The following is a 12,827-nucleotide window of genomic DNA, read 5'->3' on the forward strand; positions in this document are numbered from 1 at the left end:
TAGAGTTCCTGCATTGCCTCACATTATGTAAACTTAATTTGATTGTTATGTTTTGCAAAAAAAAAATTGTTTCTGCGGACTGTCTACTGCACGTTGCAATTCAAAAGCTGTAATGTAATTTAATTGCACACATTGTTAATATATGCCAATGATTGAAATAAAGGTATCTTACTCAATAATTTTGTTCCTTTTGGGAGGGCAAGTTCAGTAAACTCTTTTTTTGTCTAAATCTAAAACATTCAGTGATGGTCTCCCAGTCTCTCAGACATATGAAGATCCATGCACTCTAGCCACCAACACATGTCACAAAAGATTGTGCTGCCAACTGTAAAGGGAAAATGGAAAACAGAGTCAAAGAGAGGAGGAAACATTACTTTCTTGTCTTTCCATTTTGCGTCCTCCTTTCCTTGACTCTGTTTGCCGTTTCTCCTATACAGCTGGGAAATACAAGAAGCTTGTTACTAAAAAAATAGCACTATTTTTTCTACTCACCCCCTTTCCTTTTTGCTGTGTCTGTTAACATCACAAAATTGTTTTGGGAGGGCATTTTTGGGTGGTTGCCCCAACAGTGGTGGAAAAGTAAAAACATGATCACACACATCCACACATACTCCCACATGTCTCATCCTCTCCTACAATGTTGTTTTCCATTTTTCCTTTACAGCTGCCAAAAAATGGAGCTTGTTATTATGAAATTGCTGCCTGGGTGTTCTTTTTTTTTCATCCTCCCCCCCAACTCCTTTTTTCCTTTTGTGCTGTGTCTATTGACATCACAAACTTGTTATGAGAGGACATTTTGGCGTTGTTGCCCCAACAGTGTTATAAAAGTGCTTTAAATCAAAACATAAGCACACATGTACACAAAGCTGGGAGACTGTTTTGAATGGCTGCTGTTAGAAACAGATTTCCCCACTGACAGTAACATCCAGTAGCTCCCTGAGAAAAGATCATGCTGGTGCCAGGGAGAATGAAGGGTTCTTGGCACTGATGAGGGAGAACCACAAGGTACTCAGAGAAAACATGGCATCCTTACACCAACATGCAGAAGACAGTTTGCAGGAAAAGAAAGCAGGGCATTGTGGCTATGCTAGGTGTAGTTAGTCACACAAAACCAGTAATTGGTCATGTAGTCATGGGGGGTTGGGGGTTGAAGGGGAAACAGCAAATACAAGAAAGCAGGTTGAAGAGATGCCACCACTCCTATCTACAAACACCAGCAACATATGTCTAGAAACTGCTGCTCCTTTCTGAAGCTGGTTATCTTTCCTGTTAGCTGATTGTAATCCAATGGTCACCATTAAGGTAGCCACATTTTGTGCAGCTGCCATTATTTGCAGGAAAAAGATACTAGACATGGAGTAAATATTTTAACTGTCAAATATTCTTTTTTCCCCATGATTGTATCTTGCGGTTCTCTCTGTAAGATGTAATTTGTGTATGGTATTTATATAAACTCGGCTGGTCTGTGACCGAAATAAATTTATTCATTCATTCATTCAAACTGCTGCTCCTGCAAAAGGAAAGAAGAATGTTGTTGGTGTAACAGGCTATACTGCTGCACTGTGCCCCTCATCTCATATCAAATTGATTTTGACTATAACCATGCTTCTAATGATGCTATTACCATGCCCGTTCCAAGCCCCATCACTTGGGAACATTTGGGAACCAGAGACTGTAACAGAGGAACCTTCATTGGATTTCACTGGCCCCAATTGGCATGGTACATTGTGTTTATAGAACAACAAAAGACACATCAATCAGTATTTTTTTCAACAGAACTGTTTTACTTATTGATCTTAGCTACATCTCTCTCAGTATTGAAACAGTGCACACAAAAGGGTTTCTCCATAATAAACAAACAAAAGGAGAACAGAAATGTTATACATTTCAAATTAAATATAACATCCAACCAAAAAGTGGCTGATCCCTGTAAGTCCCCTTTCCAGCCTCTGATTTGGAATCCTGTGCCTTGTAATGAGGTACTCGCTCTACTGGTCGGATGAGTCTCTTTTGTTAAGCTAATAGAGTGGCCAGGTAGGAGAATGGGTATATCAGTTGCCCAGCAACTGGTGAATGGACCAGGAAGACTCTTTTGTCATTGAAACTGTTCAGGAGAGCCTTCCCCCCCCCTCCTGGCAGCTAGCAGACATTTGTGCTTTGAGTGTTTTTAGGCTGGCTCTCTGCACCATGGCATTTGGGGTGCCTCCTGTAACACTGATAGGAAACTGGATATTGGACTGCTGATGCCTTGAACCCCTCCATCCTAAGCTCAGGTTGGAATGTGTGTAAATAAATAAACCATATTTCATAAAGACACCGCAGTCTCCGCTGACCTTCTTCCAAAAGGAGACCAAACCCTGGATGAGCGCAGGGACCTCTGAGATCTCACCGCTTGGAGATTGGGGAGGCGCGCAACAATACATACATACATACATACTATTCTGCTTGAAACTGTCACATCTTCCCACAAAGATTCCTGGGAAATGTAATTTTTTAAGATTGCTGAGAGTTGCAAGGGGAACAATATACCATTCACAGAGCTACAATTCCAGCGATCATCTGAAAATTTCCATACTGGTTTCACTGTAAGTCTGACAATTGTATCTCTCGTTGGGAAACAGTGTCCTCCTTCCTACTCCCAGCACCATTAAATATATATATATATATATATATATATATATAGTTGTCATCAATTTATGTGGGAAGCAATGAGTGTGAAAAATGGAGTGTGGGAAGCAATGAGTGGAATGTTATGAATGTAGACTCGTGATCATATACTAATCTTGTGATGTATCTGTGCCTATATTAACATAATATAACATGAACAAAACAAAATAGTAAACTAGATGTTCATTGGTTCACAGGTGCTTCCTTTGCTGTTCTTTGTGCTGAAAAGAACATGGACTCCAGAACATGTAGTCTGTTACTGAGTTGGATGATCAGGTTGTTGAACTTCCCATCAAGATCATGCAGAACTCTTTGAAAGCCATTAGCTATAAAGGGGGGGGGAGGTAAGGTCACCATTCAGATTAACATTAAAGGACACCTCTATGGTGTTACAACAGCAAAGATGTGTTATCTATTTATTTGGCTATCAATGCAGCAATAACTGAACAGTAGTTGAGGTACAAATTGTGATCATGTTGCATATCTTTTAAAACACATGCAATGTTATACATATTAGAAGCTTTATATACACATTACTGTAATAACAAAGTTATTGTAGAGAACTTTGTTTCCTAAAGTTATAGTCAGCAATCACTTCCGGGAAGGGTGACTTCGCTTGTGCCTGCTTTTGAGACGGGCTCCCACCTCAAGAGAAGCTTATTCAGATATAAATCAGTCAGAACATTTTTTATTTTGACTGATGAAATTTCTCCCGGGCAGGGAGAAACGTAGAGATCAACCTCAAAAGCCTGTTTTTGTTGGGAGGACTGGATTTCATTAATTTATGAGAAAAAGTTCAGCCAGCAATGCCGGACGGACTTCCGAACAAGCTCTATCTGATTAATGCGATACGTTTATCTTTTCTTCAAAGAGAAAACGGACTAACAGGCAAGCACCCTTCTTTCTATTATTTTTTTTACTTGGTTTAAATTGTTGCAGCAAAAAGAGATTTGTCAAATGAATCAGCTTTAAAGAACTTCTGGGTGAGCTATAACTCTTCTCTGTTATTCACGAAATTAACAGCTTATCTCTGTTTTTATTGCAAAAATCTGTCCTGGAAGTGCATTCTAAAGATATAAACAGAAGAGGGATTTCTATTCCGAGGAACATTATATTGTCTGGGACTATTCTCTTTTTGGTCTATTTTATTTTGACGAATCTGCTTCTTCACGACGCCACTAACTGTTTTGATGCTGGGAACTAAATTTGTTTTGTGTTCTTGAACATAGAGAGATAAGGCAGGCTGCTCTGTTTATACTGTGATGTCATCAAGCCTGGAATATTAACCCAATTGTTGCTGAAATAAGTAGTGGTTCTTCTTTATTTTTGTTTTGTTTTGTTTTCGTGGTTTTAAAAATGGCAATCAAGAAAGTGGCTGAGAATCTGGAAGTAATTATGTTTCAGAAAATAATGAATGAGATTGAGATAACGAAACAAACCCTGCGACAGGGCAGTAAGGAGCTGAAAATTGAACTGAGCAAAATGACGCAGGAGCTTAAAGAAATAGGGGATCCTGTGAGAGAGGAGAATGAGATCAGAGATGAGAAAAGAAAAAATAAAGGGAAGATACAAGCCCTGGAGATTGGAACAAATGTGGAATTGGAAAAAGATCTGGAGTTTATGGATATTAGAAATAAAATCTACTGTTTGGAATTTAATGTTATCTCTGAAGAAATTAATGAAGATATTAGAGATAAAGTTATCAATGGCTTGGATAATCTTCTGGACTGGAATGACGTGATGGAGCTTGATATAGAGAAAATCTATGGAATTAACTGCAGCCATGTGACAATGGAAAAACTCTCAAGAGATGAGCCAGTGCATTTTGTAAAAAAGAAGAACACAGATATGACTTTACAACAATATTTCAGCAACTTATTCAGAATTGATGGCAAGAAAATATTTGGGATAGAGGAAATTCCTATCAGACTCTTATTATATGACTATGGCTATGACAGCAAGATTATTATGGAATACTGATAATGGAAGATTGGACACTGAAATTACTGGACTTAACAGGACTATTGAAGATGGAAGATGGAATTAATACGGATAATGGAATAATGGCTATTGAAATTATTGGACCTAACAGATTTTGATGAGATGGATTAATCGATATGTTTATTTGGACTATGGTTATGACAATAAGATTATTATAATTATTAACGAGATGGATTAATCGACATGTTTATTTGGAGAAAAATTGATAGATATATTTCTTAAAGAATTGAAACCTCTCTTTGACTTTTTGTGGAAAGAATAAAGTAATGTTTATGAGATTTGATGATTAATTAAGATAACTACTGGAGGAAAGTGATTTTATAATATAATTTAAGAGACAGGATTGTTATATATTGTAGACCTACAACTGATTTGATCTGCGACAAATGGGAAGTCAACATTTTATTTTTTTGTTTAATCATTTTTGTTTTGTTTTGTTTTTTGTCTTTGAATGTTTTATGATTTTGTTTTGTATGTTTTATGAAAATTTGAATAAAAATTATTGTAAAAAAAAAGTTATAGTCAGCAATGTAGAATTAATTATGTACGCATACTGCTGAAAGCAGAATTTATAGTAAAGTTCAGTTTTAAAATTTTTGGATTACAGCTCACCTTGGATAGCGAGTCGGTTCTCCACAAACTGTGCTCTGTGCAAAAGATCCTCTGCAGTAGTTGTCTGCATGTTTACAGTGGAGGTATTCTCTGTTTGGGTGGCATCATTGCTTTGCAATGGGATGAGACTGTCCATGTTGACAGCCATCTCTTCATCTTCATGTTGTTGTTCAAGAATGCCTACAATTGCAACTGGAAAAATTGTGCAATATAATGAATTACCATAATGTGCAGAGCTAAAATATAGTCACATAGGAGGGTCTGTGGACAATTGAAAACATTGTTGTCTCAATGTGTCTTAAGCAATAGCCAGTAACTGTTCCAAGACAACCCCACCCCTCCAAAAAAATTACCAGATTGTACTCGACCGCTTGATTCATCATCTTCATCCAATATTATTACTGGAGAGGCATTTTCAAGGGGTGACTGGGTTGGCCATCTCTCTTCATCAGTGATTGGAGTGTCTGGTGGGGTACCTGCAGATGGCCACATCAGAATTAAAATCAGAGATTTGTGGCCACCCATAACAAGAAAAAAATAGGATAGATATGTTACATTGCTTCATGTTTGAAATTATCCTAAATGGATAACTTTATGTTATATGGAAATGATATACTGTGGTGTTTTGGGGCAGATTTACAGAGAAGTAGCTTGGAGAACAGGTAACATTTCAGCCAGAACAAAGCAAAAAGGGTGTTGTTGGGTTAAAAGGAGGAATTGGAGTACCATGTATACTTGCTTGAACCAGCGGTATAAAATTCCTACAACCAAACTGGAATCAAAATAATGTGTTGCCCTGCCAAACATATTGTTTTTTAAAAGTGAATGAAGAACTCAGTGCTAAAATTACGTATTGAAAACATTAATCAGAACAAGAGACATACAATGTTGATATATACATGGGTGTTGCACAAATGAACAGTAATGTAACTTCAACAGGGTAATGTACAATAATGCTTTTTAAAAATTACATTTAAAATATTTATCATGTAAAGTAATAGCTTCTCCAAAACTTAAGCCAGCTGAATTGTTTCATTTACAAATTTACCTAGCAGCCAGCAGTCCTCTCATGAAGGGCGTCCTCCTCCTTCCACAGAGATGGTAAAGTTGAGGAAAGGGTGGCTCTCCTCTCTTTGTACGCTTCCTCCGAATTTTTCTATGGCATTGAAGCCTTAAGGCTCTTAAATCTAGAGCGCACTTATGCAGGTGTATGACAATAGCCAGACTGGCAGAGGTGATGACACCCACCCAAAACTTGGGACAATCAGCAGTGGAGTATTCAACATTTCCCACTCAGAATATCCTGCATCCTTTAAAAAGTTCAGCATAAGCTGCATTTCTTCACTCCTTCAATATTTGCCCTTTTGTCACAATGGAGTTTCAGGCATGTGTCCTTTATATTAAGAACACTGAGTAAAGGGTTATCAGCATTCGCTAGAACAAAAACCAAAAGGGTTACAAGAAAAGGTAATTATTAACTTGGTTTGTGTTTCTCTCTGGAAAGCAATTACTTTTGGAAAAGTGCTCAGTTGAACAGCAGCGGGAATGCGATTTGTGAATATAAAACTCCTCGATGGACAGTATTTCTCAGGAAGTATCTTCTAATGCTTCCTAGGGTGTCTCCAGGAAGTACCTTTTACTGATTCCTAGAGCACCTACAATGTGATTGAAAAGCAGCTGAAAGCTTTTGGTAAAGAAAAATTCTTTATTTTACCGTTCAATTGTGTGCAAATGCATGAAGGTGCATAAATGCCTCAGCATTTTTGTACATATGCAATTGCACTTCTGAATTTGCACTCAGTCAAACTTGGAACCAGCCTAGATGTTTTGAAGGAAATACTCAACTGCATATGTGCATTAATTTAATAAATTTGGAATGAGATTTTGTGTACATCAGGACATTAAAAAGGGGGCATGTGGGCAGGTAGAAAACCCCTGCATGCATGCACAACTGTTGAGAGTTTGATGATCACAATAAGGGCGGGGCAGCAATCAGTATGGAATGTGCATTAGTGTACAGCATAACCATCTGTTCCACCCGCTGGTGTGCAAGTGGATTCATTAGGATCCAAAGAGAATTAAATTATAAAGGTATGTACATCGAGGGAGAATTGGTTGAATTGCACTGAGAAAAAATGGAATGGCAACTTTTTAAGCAGCTGATGTGTTTCCACTCTCTGTGGCTTTGGAGCAACTGAAAAAATGGCAGGATTGAGTGCCGCCACTCACTCCATAATGTGTAGTACCATTTACCTTGACATCAGTAGGCCATGTATTACACAGACTGAGCTCCACATCATTCTAATGTGTGTTAAAAGTTGGGGTACATCAGGTGATAAAACTTGTCCACATTAACTGAAGCAAACCATCATTATTATCACTTCTTTAAATAGCTGTTTTTACTGTGTTAATGGTATGTTGCTCTTTTGAAATGCCCAATTTAGCTAGACTGCTGTGCGTTCCTTAATCAGAAATCAATATACCTCTACGCTGAAGTTGATTCAGCCTGTTCTGTTTGTATCAACAGCATGTGTGATGCCACTACCCTGAATCCCAGGCAGTCTAGGCAAGGACGATCTTGCTTTAAAAGAGTGTACCCCTCTCTTGCACCCTCTCTTTCTCCATTTAGGTACTCATGTCCACCAGATAAGGATTAAACACTTTCACAAGGCTGTCCCTTATCAGCTTCCAAATTTTCCTGGGGTGTCGCTGAAGTCTGTTAAGGTACCACGGTATAATGGCTTCAGGTGTGAGTGTTTAAAATAAGAAGAGGCTGCACAGGGTTTATAAAGCAAATAAAGAGTTTACTAAGACTGTAAAAAATGTGCATTTAAGATGAGCAAATGTTACAGAGAAAGAAATGCAATGCTCAAAAATTACGGAGACCCAGAACGCCCCTTTGCAGCAAAGACAAATTAAAATTGGTTAAAGGCAATCCACTTGCCCTAATCTGAAACAGTCCCTAAACTCACCGGGCTCTCAGTAGCATTCCTTGCACACAAGTAGCCCTTTGTTCCTTGAAACCTTCCTCCAGGCTCAGCAAACTTGTGCAAATTGTGCTAATACTTGATATAGACTCGCCTTGTCAATCTTGTGCCCCACCCTAGTAGGTCACAGGAAACTGTGAATCCCCCAAACTGAGAATGAGTTTTATTTATTTATTGGATTTCTTAGTTGCCCATCTGGCTGGCTAACCAGTCACTCTGGGCAATGTACATCACTCTGGGCGACGTTTTCCCTAGGGTTGCCAGGTTCATGGCCTGAGACTGATCCTGTATCTTTAGGAGAAGAGAAAGTCAGCCAAGTGCGGGTGTTCTTGCAACCCTGTAATGGGAAAAACCACAAGGTGGAATTCTTCCTTCCCCCTGCACAACTTTTAAAGATACAGAGGACCTCTTAGTTGCGGTAGCATCTGTTGTAAACCACTATGTTCAGATCTTGTAAGTTCAGGTCTGTGGCTTCCTCTATGGAATCAATCCATCTCTTGTTTGGTCTTCCTCTTTTTCTACTCCCTTTCATTTTCCCCAGCATTTTTGTCTGTTCTAGTGAATCATGTCTTCTCATGATGTGTCCAAAGTATGATAACCTCAGTTTTATCACTTTATCTTCTAATGATAGTTCTGGTTTTATTTGTTCTAACACCCAATTATTTGTCTTTTTTGCGGTACATGGTATGCGCAAAGCTCTCCTCCAACACCACATTTCAAAGGAGTTGATTTTTCTCCTATCCGCTTTTTTCACTGTCCAACTTTCACATCCACACATAGAGATCGGGAATAACATGGTCTGAATGATCCTGACTTTAGTGTTCAGTGATTCATCTTTGCATCTGAGGACCTTTTCTAGTTCTCTTAATAAAGAAAGAAAGATATGCATCCCCATAAAAGATGCAGCAAGATGCACAATTAAGACGTCCATTCCCATAATATATGCAAGCAGTACAGGACAGAAGTTCTATACCTTCGCAACATGTATTTCAGTTTAATTCTTGTTTTATGGTTTGCTGAGTTCAGGAAGATAAAGATGTGGAAGATTAGCAAAACAATAGGATCTTTGAGATTAGAAATGGATATCTGAAATCACTATTGTTCTTTGTCCTAACTGTTACATGATCCTGACTTTTATCTTTCAAATAGCTTGAAACCTTTTCCTGAATCCCAAAATAAATTTAGTGAATAAGCAGATACAATCAACAAATTAAAAGTTGTCTTAAAACTTAAAATAGACTGTGTATGGTTGCTCCGCAAAATTAAACTAATTAATTAAAGTAACAAAAGAGCCAGAATATTCTAGTAAGCCCCAGTCTGGAGCCTATAAAGGCTTTGGTTATTGCATTAAAAGGCTACGCCCTTCTCTGGTCACTTGCTCTCTTGTATAGTCCTGATTAAGATACTTGTTTTAATTATATTTACATAACTTTGATTATGACTTTGTGTATATGTACGTTTTAATGTTCTAATGTTTTGTACCTGACCTTTGCTGTAATGATCTTTGGACTAACTAATAAATAATTCCTCCAGTAAATATATAGCTTTTAGCAGCATAAAGAGTACTTTCTCTGTACAGGATTGGGACTTGCTTCTGAGTATACATGCATAGGATTGCACTAAAAGAGAAGATCACAGCAGGATCTTGGCTGGCATACACAGTAAACAATTTTAATTATAAGAAAAGTGTACATGCAGGTTTTTTAATTACTTGCAAAAATGACAGTATACATTTTATCTTTCAAATAATATTTGAACAGAAGTTTTAAAAAGTGTGCATGCTGCAGTATTATATATTTCTAATTAAGGAGTCAAACAAGTGTAAATTTTACTGGACTGTTGAAGAGGGCAGTTTATTTGTCTTATTCATAACCTGTTTTGAAAACCTTCCCAATATGAAGCTTTTCTGGGAGTAAAGCTGTAATACTAATTCCACATACCTGGGAGTTAACCCCATTGAATTCAGTAGGACTTACTTTTGAGTAGACATGATTAGGATTGTGCTGAAAATCAATGGGACTTTTGAGTGAACATAGAAAAGGATTGTGTTGTAAATCTTTCTCTCCGATTCCAATCCCTTTTTTTCTTAAGCACTTAGGCAGGGCTTACTTAAGGGTCACTGCTTTTATTTGGCAGGAAACTAATACTTTTTTTAAAAAAATGTTCTTCAATGGCCAACTGGTTTTAACAATAAACTAGTATATGGGATGTATGTATTTTTACATTTCCAGTATATGTGTATATGGAATATTTCCAACCACCCTGTGAGGTAGGGTTGGAAACCAAGGCAGCTCACAACAAGAAATAAAACCATTTAAAATCCAATAACCATAAAACAAGCATAAAACAGTTGCAAAATAGCTTAAAGTGCACGATTCCACATGCCGTGGGTACAAGAAGTGGGCCAGAATTGGCCAGTTGCATTCCGGTCCGATGGGATCGGTTTCAGCCTCTTCTCGCTGAGGAAGTGGACAAGGTGTTCTCTACTGTGAAGCCAACCACTTGTCTGCTCGATCCTTGCCCCTCGTGGCTCATTGCGAGCTGCAAGGAGAAACTGGGTGAAGGGATCAAGGCAGTGGTAAATGCATCCTTGGAAGAGGGTGCAATGCCATCAGCCCTCAAGGAGGCAGTGATAAGGCCCATCTTGAAAAAGCCCTCCTTAGATCCCCAAGAGTTGAAGAACTTTCGCCCAGTCTCTAATTTACCATTCTTGGGCAAGGTGATAGAGCGAGTGGTGGCTAAACAACTACGGACGCACTTGGATGAAGCGGATTACTTAGATCCATTCCAATCGGGCTTCAGGACTGGACATGGAACTGAAACAGCCTTGGTCGCCCTGGTAGATGATACAAGGAGGGCGTTGGATAGGGGAGAATACACCTTCCTCATCCTTCTGGATCTCTCAGCGGCTTTTGATACCACGATATCTTGTTAAACCGCCTAGAGGGATTAGGGATGGAGGGCACTGTCTTACGGTGGTTCCATTCCTATCTCTCAGGCAAGTACCAATGGGTAGCATTGGGGGATGAGGTTTCAGACCCTTGGCCTCTTAACTGTGGTGTGCCACAGGGTTCTATCCTCTCTCCCATGCTATTTAACATCTATATGAAGCCGCTGGGAGCTATCATCAGGAGTTTTGGGCTGCAGTGTCACCAATATGCAGATGACACTCAGCTCTATCTCTCATTTAAGTCCTCACCAGAGTTGGCTGTGGATACCATGTCCAATTGCCTGGAATCCGTTAGTGGATGGATGGGCGAGAACAGGCTGAAGCTAAATCCCAACAAGACCGAGGTGTTACTCGTGGGTGATAAGAGAAGATTGGGAGACATCGACTTGGTGTTTAACGGGGTGAGATTACCCCTGATGGACCAGGTCCGCAGCCTAGGGGTCATTCTTGACTCCCAGCTGTCCATGGAGGCTCAAGTTTTGGCAGTGAGCCGGGCAGCTTGGTTTCAATTACATCTGATACTGAGGCTACGACCCTACCTTCCTGTACAGCTACTCCCACGAGTGATACATGCCCTGGTCTCCTCTCGCTTAGACTATTGTAATGCGCTCTACGTGGGGTTACCCTTGAAGACAGTCTGGAAACTTCAGCTGGTACAGAATATGGCAGCACGCCTGATTACGCATAGCCGTCGCCAGGAACATATCACCCTGGTGTTGATAGATCTTCACTGGTTACCAGTGGTTTACCGGGCCCAATTCAAGGTGTTGGTATTGACCTTTAAAACCCTATACAGTTTCGGCCCGGTTTATCTAAAGGACCGCCTCCAGTATCACCAATTAAGCCGCCTTACAAGATCAGCCACGCAGGATCTCCTCTCGGTCCCACCAGCCAAAACAGCTCGGCTGGTGCGGACCAGAGAGAGGGCGTTCTCGGTAGTGGCTCCCACCCTCTGGAATTCTCTCCCCTACGATCTTCGACATGCCTCCTCCCTGATGAGTTTTTGCAGAGCTTTAAAGACCTGGCTATTCAGGCAGGCCTACAGGAACTTTGAGCTAGATTAGTTTGTGATGTATCAATTGATGTTTTTGATGTTAGTTTTAATTGATGAATGTATTGTATTTTATTATGTTGCTGTAAGTCGCCTAGAGTGTCCGTTAATTCGGACAGATAGGCGACTAACAAATAAAATTTTATTATTATTATTATTAAAGTGGCATGATTCTGAATTTTGGATTGAGTGAATGAAATGTCTTATATCTGAATTGCAGTCCTGTGCATGCTTCCCTGTCTGAGTAACCCCCATTGAATACTTTGTGATTTGCTTCTGAGTAAACATGCATAGGATTGCACTATAAATATCTTTACAGGTTGTGTAAATAATAAACATCTTTGATATTCATGCGTATATAAATATTTCTTCATACTATGTTGTGATATGTATTTAATTTCACACTATGGTTGTAAATTGTTTACAAATTATTTCCTATATATTTTAAGTGTGGCCTTCTTTCTTGGGGTGGTCATGGTCCCCCTCTGTTGTTTTCACCCTGAGAGGCAGGTAAGGCAGAGAGATGGTGCATAGCCCATGGTCACCCAGTAAACTTCAT

The 12,827-nt window shown here is 39.2% G+C and overlaps 1 protein-coding gene and 1 long non-coding RNA gene across 4 annotated transcripts in view; one reads left to right on the forward strand and one right to left on the reverse strand.

Annotated features, from left to right (window-relative positions):
- LOC133363153 (poly(U)-specific endoribonuclease-A-like) overlaps positions 1-6,640 on the reverse strand; it is a 52,775-nt gene extending 46,135 nt beyond the window's left edge. For 2 of the 3 annotated variants that reach the window (XR_009757598.1, XR_009757600.1), the window contains exons 1-3: positions 6,329-6,640; positions 5,634-5,756; positions 5,281-5,472 (exon numbers count right to left, since the gene is read on the reverse strand). The gene's annotated coding sequence lies outside the window, so the exon portion shown is untranslated. Of the gene's footprint in view, positions 1-1,763; positions 2,994-5,280; positions 5,473-5,633; positions 5,757-6,328 lie in introns of those variants that run through there. The other variant, XR_009757599.1, reaches the window with a different exon arrangement.
- A 179-nt stretch (positions 6,641-6,819) lies between these two features.
- LOC133363154 (uncharacterized) overlaps positions 6,820-12,827 on the forward strand; it is a 32,180-nt gene continuing 26,172 nt past the window's right edge. The window contains exon 1 of the long non-coding RNA XR_009757601.1: positions 6,820-6,970. This is a non-coding gene — a long non-coding RNA (uncharacterized LOC133363154). The remainder of the gene's footprint in view (positions 6,971-12,827) is intronic.

The sequence above is a fragment of the Rhineura floridana genome, chromosome 8 (genome assembly GCF_030035675.1).
Source record: "Rhineura floridana isolate rRhiFlo1 chromosome 8, rRhiFlo1.hap2, whole genome shotgun sequence".
Classification (NCBI taxonomy): domain Eukaryota; kingdom Metazoa; phylum Chordata; class Lepidosauria; order Squamata; family Rhineuridae; genus Rhineura; species Rhineura floridana.